Source organism: Cyprinus carpio, chromosome B4 (genome assembly GCF_018340385.1).
Source record: "Cyprinus carpio isolate SPL01 chromosome B4, ASM1834038v1, whole genome shotgun sequence".
NCBI lineage: Eukaryota > Metazoa > Chordata > Actinopteri > Cypriniformes > Cyprinidae > Cyprinus > Cyprinus carpio.
Window position 1 is genome coordinate 1,469,390 of NC_056600.1, and position 17,124 is coordinate 1,486,513.

At 37.4% G+C, this 17,124-nt stretch overlaps 2 pseudogenes; both read left to right on the forward strand.

Annotated features, from left to right (window-relative positions):
- Positions 1 to 17,124, forward strand: part of LOC109087108 — a 36,132-nt pseudogene that overhangs the window by 1,780 nt on the left and 17,228 nt on the right.
- Positions 14,901 to 16,558, forward strand: LOC122137291 (annotated as a pseudogene).

The window sequence follows — 17,124 nt, forward strand, 5'->3', positions numbered from 1 at the left end:
ATTTTTATTTCTTCAAAATAAATATAAAATGTTCATAACTCCTTTAATAAAAAAAAAATAATAATTTTCCCTTTCGATGATCCCACTGTTCCTGTTTTAACCATATACTCACTTAATCTCAGAAAACAAGACTTCATATCTTCAGTCATTTTGCTTCTTTAGTAAATGTGTCTTTTAGACATTAGTACTGGAAAACAAGACTAAAATAGTGAGGAAGAACATCATTTTTGCAGTTCAGAGTTCAGCTGAAACCTAAACCACAGAAAGGAGGGTCATAAGTTAGTCAGAAGGCTGTGTGCTGGAGCAGGAGAGTCTCTCCTCATCATGTGGCATTTGCGTTTGGGTCACATACGGTCTGACTGTGAGCAGAAGTGTGTGTTTGTGTCTCATACCGGTACAGCTGGGTCTTATGAATGGTTTGGCAGGTGCCATGGCAACTGTATTCAGTTCTGCCTCGCATTACAGCGCCGATCAATGAAAATAAATGTGCTACATTCTCTTTTTCGTCTCGATGAGCTTCAGTGTGTCCATCAGCCCACACAAAGTTTGTGAGTGTTTATGACTGTGTTTGGAAGGATACTGACGTCTGAGCTGAGGAGAGAGGGGACGAGATCCGTGTGAGGTCTGGAGCGCATTAACGAAAGCTTATTTTGGTGGCTATTTCTATAACTGGAATCGTGAAGCCAGTATAAAAAAAGTGAAATATATTCTTAAACCAGTGAGAAAAAAAAGGGAAGATATTTTCCCCCAGGGACTTTTTTTTTACTCTTTATGAGGACACATTTTCTAACCTTATTAAATGTATGCATCATCATTTATATAAATGCAATTAGAATAAGACACTTCAGGGCTGTTACAAATCAAATGAAATAAATATCATTAAAATCTGTCTTTGCAAAAGTGGCACAGAACATGGCATATAGATGTACTTACGCAGTATTTATTGCAGCTTAGAGATGGCAGGAATGCATTTACACTGCAAACATGTTAGAAGATTTATGTGGTAAATATAACACATACTGAACTATGATGCAAGTTATCGTTTTAATGAGTGAGTCACAGATTCATTCTGATTCATTCAGAAACGAAGCAAATTTTCTTACTACTTCTGTTATAGAAAGATATGCTAAAATAGTATGAGGAGTATACCAGTATGCTGTTTCGAATGTAGTTGTTGAATCACTCACCTGATTCGTTCAGAAACGGTACAATGATTGGTCGAGCAAACTGTCCATAATGACAATAATGTGTCTTAAATTAAATGAACGTTAATTGCATTTAATTTAGTTACTATATATCAGCCCTTTTCAGAGTCCGAACTCCGGTCTGGATTCAACTTGAGTTCAACTCAAATATTCAGATGTGTGCAGCGCATTTTACAGAGGACTGTTTCCTGTGAGAGTAGACTACAATGCTGGTGTCTGTTTCTATAAAGTGGGGCAGTTCCAGCTTTGCAAGGACAGTCTGGCGTTTCTGACTCACTGCCTGTAAGTACGTTTTCATATTTAAAGAATTTGCCACTGAGGATTCAAACGCAGTGTAGTTTTGAGCAGTGTAGAGTAGGCTTGTTGTTTGTCGTTTCTCCGATCACAAATGCAGACATGGTTTTATGTTTACGCAGCGCAATACGCAACCCGTAAAAACACAGTATAAGTCATTATAGTCAGTAATTATGTCCCCACTGGATGCAACAAATGCCTTGTTTGTAATGGGTTTTATTGGTTTTTGTCTCGTCGTGCTGGAAGACGCATCACAGTATGGTGAGGGGCGTAACATTTCCGTCACACGCTTGAGGCTTTCAGCCAATCACAACGCACTGGATAGCTGGCCAATCAGAGAACATCTCGCTTTTCAGACTGATGAGCTTTGTAAAAATCAACGCATTTCAGAAAGGCGGGGCATAGAGGAGAAACAATAATGTACAGTATGTGGAAAATAATGTGTTTTTTGAACCTTAAAGCGCATAAACATTGCATTACACCAAATACACCAAATAATGCTTTTTTTTAGCAGCATCATTTGAGCCTTTAAAACCAAATGCAGCTTTAGGTTTTTATATGAATGTATCTTTGAAAAGAACCCACGTCTTCAGAAAAGATTACATTTTATTTCGTTTTTCCTGTAATGCCTGATAAAGTAGCGTTCGTGAGCGCAGCGCTGATTTGATTACAGCCGTTACCGTAGAAACCACTATACTTCTCCCGCTCCAAAAGCACCCCCTGCTGGCAGAGAATGAATTTGCATTCGCAAGTCTGTCAGCAAACATAAACAAAAAGCTTCAGAACTGTTTTGAGCCATGTATTATTACTATGAATAAGGCTACTACTACTATTACTATTGCTATCTTGTGCCCTGCAATAAACATTTACTATCTTTTATGAGATGAAGGGGAAAAAAAGAAAATCGGCCAAAAAAAAAAAGAGAGAAAAACTTTCTTGTTTTGATTTCTAAATATTTGCATCAGCCAGAGAAAAACCCATATCGGTCGACCTCTTTGGCTGACACTTAAAATAATTGTTTTGCCACTTTTGCAATTGAAATTCATGTATTTTGAATGCAAAAGGCACTTTATTTATTTATTTATTTATTTTAAATGAGTGTTGGTTTGTTATGCATGTTAATTAAAAACAAGTTTTGTAAAAACCAATTGTTCCGGACCTTTGTCATTGATGAAAATTCAGATTTGGACCTTTGAATGTAGACTTTGAGAACCCTGCTATATATATAATTGTATAAAGTGTAAAATAATGATCTTAAAAGAAGGACAAGTGACGGTAGATGGACATGGTATTTCAAAACCGGATTGTGCAACCTGAAACCAGACTTATCTGAATCTGACTGATACGCAGATTGATTAATCGCTGTTTTAGGGTCTGAGATTAATTATAGCACACGGGATAGTGTTATTTCTGCATTAACTGTGAGTGCAGTTCAGGTCATCAGTCTGAGACGGAGACGGAAAAATGTGACTGTTTGTGTTACGCTGGTTAATCTGTCCGGAGCCGTGATGAAGATGCTGCTGAGGAGCGCTTCGCACCGAACACCCAGACCACCAAAGATCCAGCCAGACGCTCGTGACTTCATAAATATCAGCCTGCAATAACACGAGGAGAGTTACAGCTGTAATACTGATGCACACACATCGAACACACCACACAAACGCAGAGAGAAACATTAAAAGCGCTTTAAAACCAATCCATTACATGCTATTATTCACGTCAGCGGCTGACATCTCCAGCAGGAAATTGAACATCGACACAGCAATGAAATTAGTGATTAGATGTGACATTTTTCAGAGGTCTGTGTGCTTTGACGCGAGGAAATGCTAAAAATAAAACACATACAGTGGAGGAAAATGATGGCTGAATGAACCCGGCTGATGGCTGATTTATCAGCTAATAAACGTGACCTATTTTACGCTGGAGGGCCGAGACGTGTTCCAAAATATGACTTCATTTTAGATAAAAAAAAAAAAAAACACACGTAAAACCAATAAAAAAAACACTACTACAGGATATTTGATATTTTATACAATGCTGTTTATCGTTAGGATAACAAAAAGTTTTATAGTTATGTCTTTAGGCTGGTCTAACTGTGCTTGTTTATGTCAAAATGATTGAGGTGGCCAATCAGATCAAAGTAGGCGGGGCTTTGCTGTGTACAGATACCGATCCTCATGACCAATCAGATCAAAGTAGGCGGGGCTTTTGTGTTCCGTTACCAAACATGAATTCCAGTGCAATGCTTCAGGTTTAACAGTAAAAGAGTGCAATATGAGATTTAAGTATTTAAATTAGATGCATTTAGCCGTTTTGAATTGAAAATATAGACTGAATCATTTCATGATTTGTGATTCATATAATTCATAACTGAATGCGACAAAACCAGAAATAATCTGCATAATAATTTTTTTCCAAATAGTGCAAATTAATCATTTTGCAAAAAAAAAAAGAAAAAAAAACACGGCATATATTTATAGTTTTTATATAAAGGTGATGTATGCTAAAAAAAAAAAAAACATAATAGAAATATTGTTCATGACTAACGAAAATATCCTTAAGTAGGATTTAAAAATTTCATAATTAAAAAAATACAAAAGACATTCAGGCAACATTTGGAAAAGCATCACGTGTAAACACTTTTAATTTTAATTGTCTATTTATGAGTTGTTTTTCCCAATGAGGATGTGCCTGGTTGTTCTGTCTCAATCTGTGATATTTAACCCTCACAGAACTGTGTTTTTCAGACGTATACTGTGTATTATATGTGAAATAATCATCAGGATCTTCTCAATAAAGCTCTGAGAATCTCAGATCATCACAGATGCTTCCCGCTTCTCTTCAGGAACAAAAGAAGACTTTTATTTTGAAAGCACTGAGATCCAGTTCTCTGTCTAGTTTAGTGTTTCTGTGCAAAATTTCAGACTAAAAATTACTACAAATAAATTTGAACGAAAGTAGTTTTTGTTTACGAGTGTTTTCCTGCAGCTGATGTGACTCATGCACACCCACACATCCATTAGCACCCGCAGCGCTAACAAGACGTCTATTGAGAACACTTACTGGTGTGTCACTCTAATGGATCTGTAGATGCTCACTGGAGCTCTGAAGAGACGGTTGTGTGTGTGGAACATGTGATCTGAAGAGCCACACACAAACTATCAGGAAAAACACTTTCCCATCAGAACCTTCGACGGACACAAGTTTGATGAGTTTGAAATCACAAAAACACAGTTATAGAGTCAAACTTTCCTTTCAAGTGCATAAGCGTCCAATAACACATTAAAGTGACACGTCTGAATCAGAGTTATTATAGATAACTAAAACCATATTAAACCATAAAAAATGAAAATAAAATGTGTTACTTGAAATAAACGTTATCTGAAATAAATTAAAGTTTGTTGACAACATTGCTCATTTTCATTGTTTAACACTAAAATATAGACATTTAAATAGAACTAATAAAAAATGACAAAAACACTACTAAAACTTAAAAAATGGAAATGGTAACTATAATGTATCTCGCTGTTTTCGATATTAAAATAACACTGGTCTGAATCAGGGATATTTTAGTGCGACTGAGATACTATTATAATTTTTACAAATATTTTTAATATCTTTTCACTTTTATATTTTCTGTTTTCATTTTAATTTGAAAGATTTAGTAATTTTGTGTTTTTTATTAGTATTTACAAATGTCTACATAATGTTTATTAGTTGTAAATTAATATAAATTAATAATTTGTAGTTTTTTATATTTTTAATCGTTTTGAATTAATGTAATTTTTTTTATTATTTTTAGTTTTTTTTTTTTTTTTAAATAAGTCTATATAGTTTTCAATCCATTTTTATTTCAGTTTTAGTTTTAGTAATTTTAATAAAATGAAAAAATGGCAAGTTGGCTAGTTTTTTATATTTATTTTTAAATAACAACAATGGTTTTATGGTTTTAGTTTTAGTTAACAACAATAACCCTGGTCTGACTGTTGTCTTTTGTGTTATATAGTGAACACATCTCAGTGAAAAACCCCTCACAAACACACTTTACAGTCATCAGTCAGTTGTGTGTGAACTGATAAACGTGGTTATAGGGTGACGGCGGCTCTGAAGCCGTGTGGGAAACATGTCTGCGATCCGTGTCATTTACACTAGCGTGTGAAACCGGAGCCGCTGAGGCGCCCTACTTAGGGTTCTTCACAGGGCTGATGTGAATGCGCTCTATTCTTCTGCTATTGTGCTGCTGTTTGACCCAGAGACGAGCGTGAACCAGCTTCAGTGTTTAATCGGATCACTGTTTGGAGTTTCTTCAGGTCTGTCAGTGAGGAACTCTAATTTAACACAATCACAGCCGCTTTAGTTCGATATAAACACACTAACAACAGTCAGTTGCCTTAAGGACACTAATTAATTGAGTTTGGCTCTGATATCAGCATAACGAGGCTCAGCGAGAGTCATCAGACTGACAGGAAGAAGAGAAATCAATCTGTGAAAGTGACGCTGTGATTGGACGGAGATCATCATGTGACAGCACAAGCGTGATGCTGATTTGATACAACAGTTCAGTACACAAGGCTATTATTTACTTCTGAAGTCCTAATTACTAGTTTGTTGTGCTCAAGTGGTTTAGAAGCAATATCAAATCGTATTAAAGCCAAAATGCAATTTAATCAATATCCAAAGGATTTTTTAATAAAATGAAGTGTCACATTTGTTAACAATCGTATAAACCGACGCAGAAGCTTCATCTAGCATGCTGATTCTGATGCTTTGACACAATATGCATTAAATGGCTATTTATGTATGTAAATATACATAACTGTAATGGCTAGAGAAAGCAATGTTATAGAAGATTCTTTCCACCACAGAATAAAAATGAAAAAAAAATCACAATTTCTCAAATTTCTGACCTTTTTTCTTTTTTTTCAAAATTGTGAGATATAGACTAAAAAATGGAAGATATAAAGTCAAAATTGTGAGAAAAGTCAGAAGTGTGAAATAAACTCAGAAAATATTATATTAAAGATTGCATGATGATTTTTTTACTCCCAATTTCAAGTTTATATCTCTCAATTTCTACTTCAAAGAATTGCGAGAAGAAAGTCTGGATTGTTAGATGGTGAAAAAAAAAGTCGTAATTGCATTTTTTATTCTGTGAAGAAAATACTCCTCCATACGATGAAGATGCTGCGGGAAAAATGAATAAAACGTAACCGTCTAGAGCAATAGTTTAGGGTTTTGTATTAAAACTATCTCCATGTTTACGTCATAAACACATTTCTTTCAGTTTCCAAATAGGAATCATTTTTATGATATTTCAGATAGCACATGAATGCAGCAAACATTTTACACACAATATGTTGAGATAATGGGTTTATTTGAGCTCCAGATGAAGCTGAAATGACATCTGTGCACTGTGCATTTTTAGCATGTTGCTAATATTTTTTAACATGTTGCTTGCATTTTTTAAAGTTTTAGCATGTTGCTGACTTGTTATAACACATTGCTAACATGTTTTCACAAGTCTCTAACATATTTTTGAATGTTTCTAACATGTTTTGCTAATTGCTAGCATGTTTTGACAAGTTACCAACATGTTTTACCATGTTAACATGTTTTAACATGTTTTGCTAATTGCTAGCATGTTTTGACAAGTTACCAACATGTTTTACCATGTTAACATGTTTTAACATGTTTTGCCGGCATGTTTTGCCAACATGTTTCAGCACATGGTTGCCATGTTTTAACACCCTGCTAACATGTTTTGACAATCACTAGCATTTTTGGCATTCTAACATGGATTAGAATGTTGCTAGCTTGTTTTGTTAATTGCTAACCTGTTTTAACACATTGTTGCATATTATAAAAAGCCGCTAGCATGTTTTGCTAATTGCTAACATGTTTTAGCACATTGTTGTCATGTTTTAACAAGTTGCCAGTATGTTTTAGCACATTGCTGACATGTTTTGACAATCTCTAGCATTTATGGCATTCGAATGCGGTTTAGAATGTTGCTAGCATGTTTTGCCCATTGTTAACCTGTTTTGCGACACTGAAAACATGTTTTGACAATCACTAACTTTTTTGGCATTCTAACATGGTTTAGAATGTACATTGCTAGCATGCTTTAAAATGTTGTTAGCACACTTTGCCAATTGCTAGCATGTTTTGACGTGTTGCAAGCATGTTTTAGCATGTTTAATACGCTGTTATGTTGTACCATGTTGCTGGCTTGATTTAACATGTTAACATGTCTCAGGCTAGTTGCTCAGATTTGCTACATATGACGTCTCACTCAGTTTGGCTCCTGATCTCAAGCGAACGCGAGTGCGAACGTGCCCAAGAGAGTGTCCGCCGGCCAAAGGCCTTCTGGGAAGCTTCTGCAGAACACAGAGGCTGCTGACCTTCAGCGAGAGGAAGTGACTCCAGCATCTTCAGACGGACTTCTGTTTACGCTGCTCAGAGACACATGAAGCACAAACACAGACTTTGAATAAACGCTCCTCTGGATCTGCTGTTTGTGGCTCGTCGAAGCTCGCTGGACGGATCGATCAATCCTCGTTCAGACCCCCCCGGAGCTAACTGACCTCTTCATCGGCTCGGACTGAGGCATGCTGGGATTGCTGTGAGAGTTTCTGGGAAGAATCACGGTGAACATGATATCCATTGAACCCTGATTCTAACTGGCTGCATCCGGTGGGAAACTGATAAATCTGCTCCAAACGGACCGGAAATAAGGGCAGCGCCGCGAACAAATCTCCAGATCACCATCGGCACAAACGAATCGATGCACTGATGATAACGAGGCCTGTGTCTGTCTAATGACGTTAACAAACAGCAGACGCCAGAACATCAAACTTTCACTCTCTTGATTCATGCATCTGCTCTTATGATGAGCGGTTCCTTTCAGTCGCTTTCTTATGCGGTATTTGCAGTACAAATATCTGAACATTAATAAATCAAGATACTTTTACTTGACAAGCAGAATTACTGAAGATTTAACGTCTTGTTTTCAGAGTTAATGGATAGATCACCCAAAAATGAAAATATTTTTTAGCATGTTGTAAGCATTTTTATCACATTGCCAACATATTTTGCAAAGTTGCAAGAATGTTTTTACAATTACTAGCATGTTTTAACCTACAGTAGGTGACCCTGGAGCACAAAATCAGTCTTAAGGGTCAATCTTTCAAAATTTAGATGTATGCATCATCTGAAAGCTGAATAAATAATCTCTCCATTGATGTGTGGTTTGTTAGGAGGACAATAATTTGATGATTTTTGTCTGAGATACAACAATATTTGAAAATCTGGAATCTGAGGGTGCAAAAAAAATCTAAAAAACTATTGAGAAAATCATCTTTAAAGTTGTTTCAAATGAAGTTCTTCTGAGCAATGCATATTACTAATCAAAAAAAATTAAGTTTTGATATATTTGTTCGGTAGGAAATTTTACTAAATATCTTCATGGAACATGATCTTTACTTAATATCCTAATGATTTTTGGCATAAAAGAGAAATGTATAATTGTGACTCATACAATGTATTGTTGTCTATTTCTACAAATATAACTGTTCAACTCATCACTGCTTCAGTGACACATATACACATATTTATCACATTTATAAAATATCTAAAATATTTTAACATGTTTTTCTAGCATGGGACAAACAAGCCAAAAGGGAAAATTCTGTCATCGTTTACTCTCTCTCAAGCTATTCCAAACTTGTATGAATTTTGTGATATTTAATCTTCAAATCATCACGTCTTGATAAAGTGGAGAACTACAGAACACGTCTCCGTGGGCCGCAGCGCCGCTATTTTTATTCAGTCTTCAGCGCAGGATGTAGAGGACGTGAAGGAAGGTCACCTGCTCTCCCACACACTCATTATTTCAGACAGCAGCACAAAAGAGCCGCGCTCATTCACTCCATCCACAGCTTCTCATTCACTGACACCCACATCTGCACTGCTTCTGCGTCATGCGCATTCAAGCAGAAACACAGCGCTGCGTCACAGCTCATAACTTTCATAGACTTCTTCAAATCCCTAAGGGAAAAGGGAATGGAACAAATACTTCCGGAACCAACGGCGCTGGAGAAGCGGCTCTATCACAAACACAGCACGACTCTTGCAGTGCGTTCACTTCGTCTGCATCAGGATTCATAAACGTGCAGGACCATCATGTGTGGGGTCATGTCTGTGTGGAAAGATCAGGATCTCAAGAGATCCCTTAAACTGACCTGAGGTGGTCACTCCGTCAGGAAACAGATGTGTGAAGTCTAGCCGTTGTGCTGTAGTTTGTGTGTGTGTGTGTGTGTGTTCTCTTACATTCATCCTCACTGAGTCTCACAACATCTCTCTCTGTGTGTGTGTGTGTGCAGCTCTGGTGGTTCGGTTCCTGACCAAACGCTTCATCTGGGAGTACGACCCTACACTCGGTGAGAAACACACACACACACACACACACACACACACACACACACACACACACTCAGATACACGCTCACTCAGACACTCAGAAAAACACACACACACACACACACACACATACACACACAGATACACACGCTCACTCAGACACTCAGAAAAACACACACACACATACACACACACACACACACACACACATACACACTTAGATACACACGCTCACTCAGATACTCAGAAAAACACACAAACACACACACACACACACACATACACACTTAGATACACACGCTCACTCAGATACTCAGAAAAAAAAAAAAAAAAAAAAAAAAAAAACAAATACACACTCAGATACACACCCTCACTCAGACACTCAGAAAAAACACACACACACACACACACACACACACACACACACCTCAGACCACCCTTCAGACACTCTGAAAAACACACACACACACAGACCACACTGAAAACACACACTTAGATAACACGACTCACTCACACACTCTGAAAAAACACACACACACACACACACACACACACACACACACATACACACTCAGATACACACGCTCACTCAGACACTCAGAAAAACACACACACACACACACACACACACACATACACACTCAGATACACACGCTCACTCAGACACTCAGAAAAACAGACACACACACACATACACACTTAGATACACACGCTCACTCAGATACTCAGAAAAACACACACACACACACACACACACACACATGCAAACTCACATAAACACACACACACACTCACACTCAGACCCTTACACATTAACACACACACACACACACTCTCTCATACAAACAAACTCTTAGAAAAACATACACATACAAACACAAACAAACATACACACTCACAAAACACACACTCATATAAACGCACACAACACACACACAATTTTCACATTTTTAAGAATTCTTTATCACAACAAAAATGGATGTTTATTTAGATCTACTATTGACCCGCGTCTAAACATCACATGATAATGGAAAACTGTGATTGGCCGCTCTATATGTCAGTCCTCCTGTGGGCGGGGTTTGGCTAGAATCAGCTGTAATTTGACTAACCTCAAGACCCAATGAGACGAGCCGAGCTGTAAATCGACCGTTGATGCTGTTCATGATCTCATCACAGGTGACCTCTGACCTCTGTAAACTCAGGACAGACTGGAGGAGTCACAGCCAGAGCTTTGAAGCGAATGAGGGTCTCTTTGATAAACACGCCTGCGCATTCTTACCCATCAAACCTAATTGAATTTGCCGCCGCAGACGCCTGCAGGGAATAAAGAACGATTCATTTGTGTCCTCAGATGAAACCAGTCTGAATCTGAGTTTAATAAGCTGTTTACAGGTAGAAAGGGTAAATTCACACCATCATTCCCAACTCAGATGCATTAAAGAAGCTCAATTAAGTATCATACGGACACAGTTATGATGCTTTATAGTGTTTCTGGATGACAAAATTCAATTCAGTTCAATTCCAGTTTATTTGTATAGTGCTTTTCACAATGCAAATCATTGCAAGGCAGCTTTACAGAAAATTTTAAGTATCTATATTATATTTAGGAGTAGGTTATTCATGGTGACTATGACAGAAATGTTCAGTAAAAATCATGCAGTTAGTTACTGTACAAATTACATGTAATCAAACAGACGGTGAACACTATTAACTGCAATGATTATATGCTGCGATTAAAGAATGCGATTCATGTTCAATTTGAAATGTAATATGTAAAATGGCAATGTAATTCTGTATTTAAATGTACATTTTCCCATACATATGTGCAACATTTAGTGCAAAATGAAAATGACAATTCAATTGCATAAATTACATTTGCCATTTCCTACACTAGATTTAATATGCAAATTAAAAACATATTTTAACGCTTTATTGCTTGCAAAATAAAAATGTGTTACCCAAATTGATAAGATATGTTTAACATGTCCACACAAAAACTGTAGCAAAATTATTTAATTAATTAAATGCATGTTCAGCTCTGAATGCATTTTCAAATCCACATTAACATACAATACATTTCTGTCTGAGATACCACTATTTGAAAATCTGGAATCTGAGGGAGCAAAAAAATCTAAATATTGAGAAAATCATCTTTAAAGTTGTTCAAATGAAGTTCTTAGCAATGCATATTACTAATCAAAAATTAAGTTTTGATATATTTACGGTAGGAAATTTACAAAAACATCTTCATGGAACATGATCTTTACTTAATATCCTAATGATTTTTGTCATAAAAGAGAAATGTATAATTGTGACTCATACAATGTATTGTTGGCTATTGCTACAAATATACCTGTGCTACTGATGACTGCTTCTGTGCTGCAGGGACACATATTGCTCCCCTTTTGCTCAGAATGCATTCTTAAATTCTCACTGCATTTTGCTATCACGCGGTATTACGAAGAAAATGCAATCCCAGTTGCCCTGAGTCTAAAAGCATAGTCACGAACAGTGAGAACATCCTGCTAAACATCTGGAGGAAGAAAGAAAGTCATAAACGAAGACAGAATGATCATTTTTTGGTTGAACTGCTCCTTCAAAGGGTTGAGGCTTTTCATTCTTTGTGTTCGCATGAGGAGGAACCGACCGCCTTCGTGAGTGAATGATCCTCTGGCGGAGAACCAGCAGACGTTTGGACCGGCGCGCTGCAGAAACATTCATAAACACATTTATTCACACTGTGTTTCTGTCCAGGACTTCAGTCCACAGCCAGTGTGTGTTTGATGGCTTTTGCATGCGATCGTGTGCTGGCAGCTCCTGCAAGCAGTGACATACTGTCAAACACAGAGCCAATGTCCCACAATGCACCAGGGTCAGGCACAACATGTTGTGATAGTGCTGCTCAATTCCAGGTTTTGGAATCGATTCTAAGAATCACTTCTTATATCTTACAAATAGTCATTGTTGATGTAACTTCATTCCCTAAAGTGCTCACAAAATATACAGAGTTATACAAAAATATGTACAAAATGCAATTCAATTTCATTTAATTAATTCATTTACATTATGAACAACAAGAAGCCCATTTCTGCCAAAGAATAAAATAAATAAATAAATAAATAAAAGATTACTGCAACTTTTTCTTTCACAGTTCTTGCTTTTTTTCTTAGAATTGCGAGATAAGGTCAAAATGACCTTTCATTTGTTTTTTATTCCATGGCAGAAACTAACAAAACAGAACTGTGAGATGTAAACTGAATTTTCTTCCTAGCAAGTCAAGGTTACATTTTGCAGTTCTGAGTTTATATATCACAATTCTGTTTTCTTTTTTTTTGTCACCACCACAAAATAATAAATAAGACAATTGCGACTTTTTAATCTCACAATTCTGACTTTTTTCTCACCACTGCAAGTTTATATCTTACAATTTGTACTTTTTTTCTCAGAATTGTGGATTATCTTGCAATTATACATTTATATTTTGCAATTCAGAATTCTGATAGGAAAAGTCAGAATTGGGAAAATATTGCGAGATAAAAAGTTGCAAGTACCTTTTTTAAAATCTTGTGTCAAAAAAAAGTACCGTTGTCAACTTTGATAATATTTGCTTGATCATTTTGATAATATCATCAATATGCATGCTTTATTAAGTTAAGTAAGAACACTAGATATCTGGATTGACTGCTTTAACAGAAAATATGTTTAAAAACAAAAACGCACTTTTTGGGAAAAGCGAACTGCAGTTGAATATTAGCGCTGCAGTTCAATCTTCATAGGAACAGATTCCCTGGAGTGGAATCGACTCACAATTCTGAACACATCCGAAATTAAGAATCAATTCTTTTGGGAAATGAGTCCAGCTGAATGGATATATGTATGTGTGGGACGGGGAAAAACAGTGTCTCGTAAACAGACAGACGAGCTCTCGCCAAGAGATTGGAGCTTTTTAAAGCTCCACAACATTCTTTTGCATAGACTAGAACACTTTGTTGGCATTAATGGAAGTGCATTAGCATGGTTCAGATCGTACTTATCTGACCGCATCAATTCGTAGCAGTGAACGAAGAGGTATCATATCGATCACAAGTGCAGTATGGAGTACCTCAAGGCTCAGTACTAGGGCCGTTACTCTTCACGCTTTACATGTTACCCTTGGGAGATATCATCAGGAAACATGGTGTTAGCTTTCACTGTTATGCTGATGATACTCAGCTCTATATTTCTTTGCGGCCTGGCGAAACATACCAATTTGAAAAACTAACGGAATGCATAGTTGATATAAAAAAACTGGATGACGAGTAATTTCTTACAGCTAAATTCTGAAAAAACAGAGGTGTTAATATAGGGCCTAAAAGCTCTGCATGTAATAACCTAGAACGCTGTCTAAGACTTGATGGGCTGCTCTGTCAATTCTTCGTCATCAGTTAGGAACCTAGGTGTGCTATTTGATAGCAACCTTTCCTTAGAAAGCCACGTTTCTAGCATTTGTAAAACTCCATTATTTCATCTCAAAAATATATCTAAATTACGGCCTATGCTCTCAATGTCAAATGCAGAAACTTTAATTCATGCATTCATGACCTCAAGGTTAGATTATTGTAATGCTTTATTGGGTGGTTGTTCTGCACGCTTAGTAAACAAACTCCAGTTAGTCCAAAATGCAGCAGCTAGAGTTCTTACTAGAACCAGGAAGTATGATCATATTAGCCCGGTTCTGTCAACACTGCACTGGCTCCCTGTAAAGTTGCTTTGATACAATTTGTATTGTTAAAATCGCTATATAAATAAAGGTGACTTGGCTGGACTAAAGAAAGTAAGTTGCTGTGATTCGGTGCAGCGCCAATCTGCCCCTCAGTTCACCTGAGATGTTCTCTGATAGCAGATGAAAATTTATATCACACACCACACCTAAAACACATCTATATCTCTCTCACACAGACCACACACACCCACAAGGCCAATATCGACGATGAGACCGTCAGCATGGAGATTCTGGACGACACCGCCCGGGACAGGTGCGCTAAACACAACCAAACACATCATCAATAGCTATGTTCCCACGCAAAGTTACGATTTTAACTTATGCACAAAATTGAAATAATCGCATAATTCCATCCAGTTTCCATCCAGGGAGTTGAATAGAATAAAATCATCACTTCCTGATTAACCTGCGCTAAACATCACAAAGAAATACAAAATTCTCTGCAGTAGGAGAAGGCACTGTTTATAATAATTTGTGTATACCATAAATTACGAGCTTCAGAGTGCGCAGACGATTTTCAGATTCTGCTGTTTGGGAACGCAGTTCTCCTAAATATACTAAATATAGTAAATCAACCGAACAAATGCAGCGTTAAATTATAAATAAAACATTTAGAAATCAATGGAAAGCTGCATTTAATTTGCCCACTTGAACTATTCATTTATTTCAGATTCACTTCTCTTCAGATCTTTCAGTAATTTGCATTTATTCGTTATTTTCCCTCAAGTTTCCATTTCAAGCGTGATGACGCTCTAAAGTGACTCTGAAAGCTGATTGGCTGAAATGGCTTTCTCTGATGCTGATTGGTTATAAATGAGAGAGGCGGGACATAGTGTTGCGAATATCCATTCTGATTGGTCAGTAATGAGAACCAGTTTTTAAAACTCGCATGGAACTTAATTATTCTGCGTGCCAAATATTTTAATCGACAAATGTAAGGTTAGGTATTAATAAAAAATTAACCTCCTGTTTTCTCATTTTCAAAGAGCTATTGTGATCTCATGTATCAAAAGACTGAATGTACCTTTATAATATATAATTAAATGTTATTATATATCCTGTTTTCACTTTAATTTTAGTTAAAATTTTACTAATTTTGTTGTTTATTGTCATATTTTTATTCAATTTTACTCATTACTTTTAGATTGTTTTAGTACTAGAACTTAAACTAAACAAATTTTATTTCAGCTTTACTTCAGTTAACATTTATTTAATTTCAAGTAACAATTTTTTTATAATTTCACTTTGAGTTAACAGTGGTCACAGGTTTGTTTCTCCTGCATTAACCACTGATGAACCGGGTTTGAACCTACAACCTTCTTCTTTGACCGCTAGGCCACACCCCCAGGTCATGTGACCTTACTAACAGTGTGTTTGTGTTGCTCAGGAGGACGTGCTCCAGAAGGAGGGTCACATGCGCTGGGGCGACGGGTTCATCCTGGTCTATGACATCACGGACCGCGGGAGCTTCGAGGACGTGGCTCCGCTGAAGGGCCTCCTGGACGAGGTCAAGCGGCCCAAACCACGTGCCTCTGGTGCTGCTGGGAAACAAGGCGGATCTGGATCACGCCCGGCAGGTGGCCACGGAGGAGGGCGAGCGGCTGGCGGCTGACATGGCCTGCGCGTTCTACGAGTGCTCGGCGTGTGCTCGGATCAGGTGGGGACGGGGCGGAGGCGTGGCGGAGGCGTTTCACGAGCTCTGCAGGGAGATCCGCCGCAGACGCGCCGTTCAGGGCAAAACCCGCCGCCGCAGCTCCACCACACACGTCAAACAGGCCATCAACAAGATGCTGACCAAGATCAGCAGCTAAAGCATATATATAACCCTCAGATCATCTGAGATCAGGATGAGTTTGTGTCTTCATCAGGTTTGTAGAAATGTAGCACTGCATCAGTGTCTCAGCAATGGATGCTCTGCAGTGAATGGGTGCCGTCAGAATGAGAGTCCAAACAAGTAATCCACAGCACTCCAGTCCATCAGTTAACATCTGGAGAAGACAAAAGCTGAAACAAATCCAGCATTAAGACGTTTTTAACTCAAATACATAGAGTCTATAATCCATAATAACACTTCCTCCAGTGAAAAAGTGTTCTGGTGTGAATCAGGAGAGAAATCTGCACAGATCAAGCAGTGTTTTTTAAACAGCTCTAAACAAATATGTGTCTGGATTTTGATGTGAGAGAAGACACAACAGCAGATGCACTTTTTTCACTGGAGGAAGTGTTATTATGGATTATAGACTCTATGTATTTGAGTTAAAAAACGTCTTAATGCTGGATTTGTTTCAGCTTTTGTCTTCTCCAGATGTTAACTGATGGACTGGAGTGCTGTGGATTACTTGTGGATTATTGTGATGTTTTTATCAGCTCTCATTCTGACGGCACCCATTCACTGCAGAGCATCCATTGCTGAGACACTGATGCAGTGCTACATTTCTACAAACC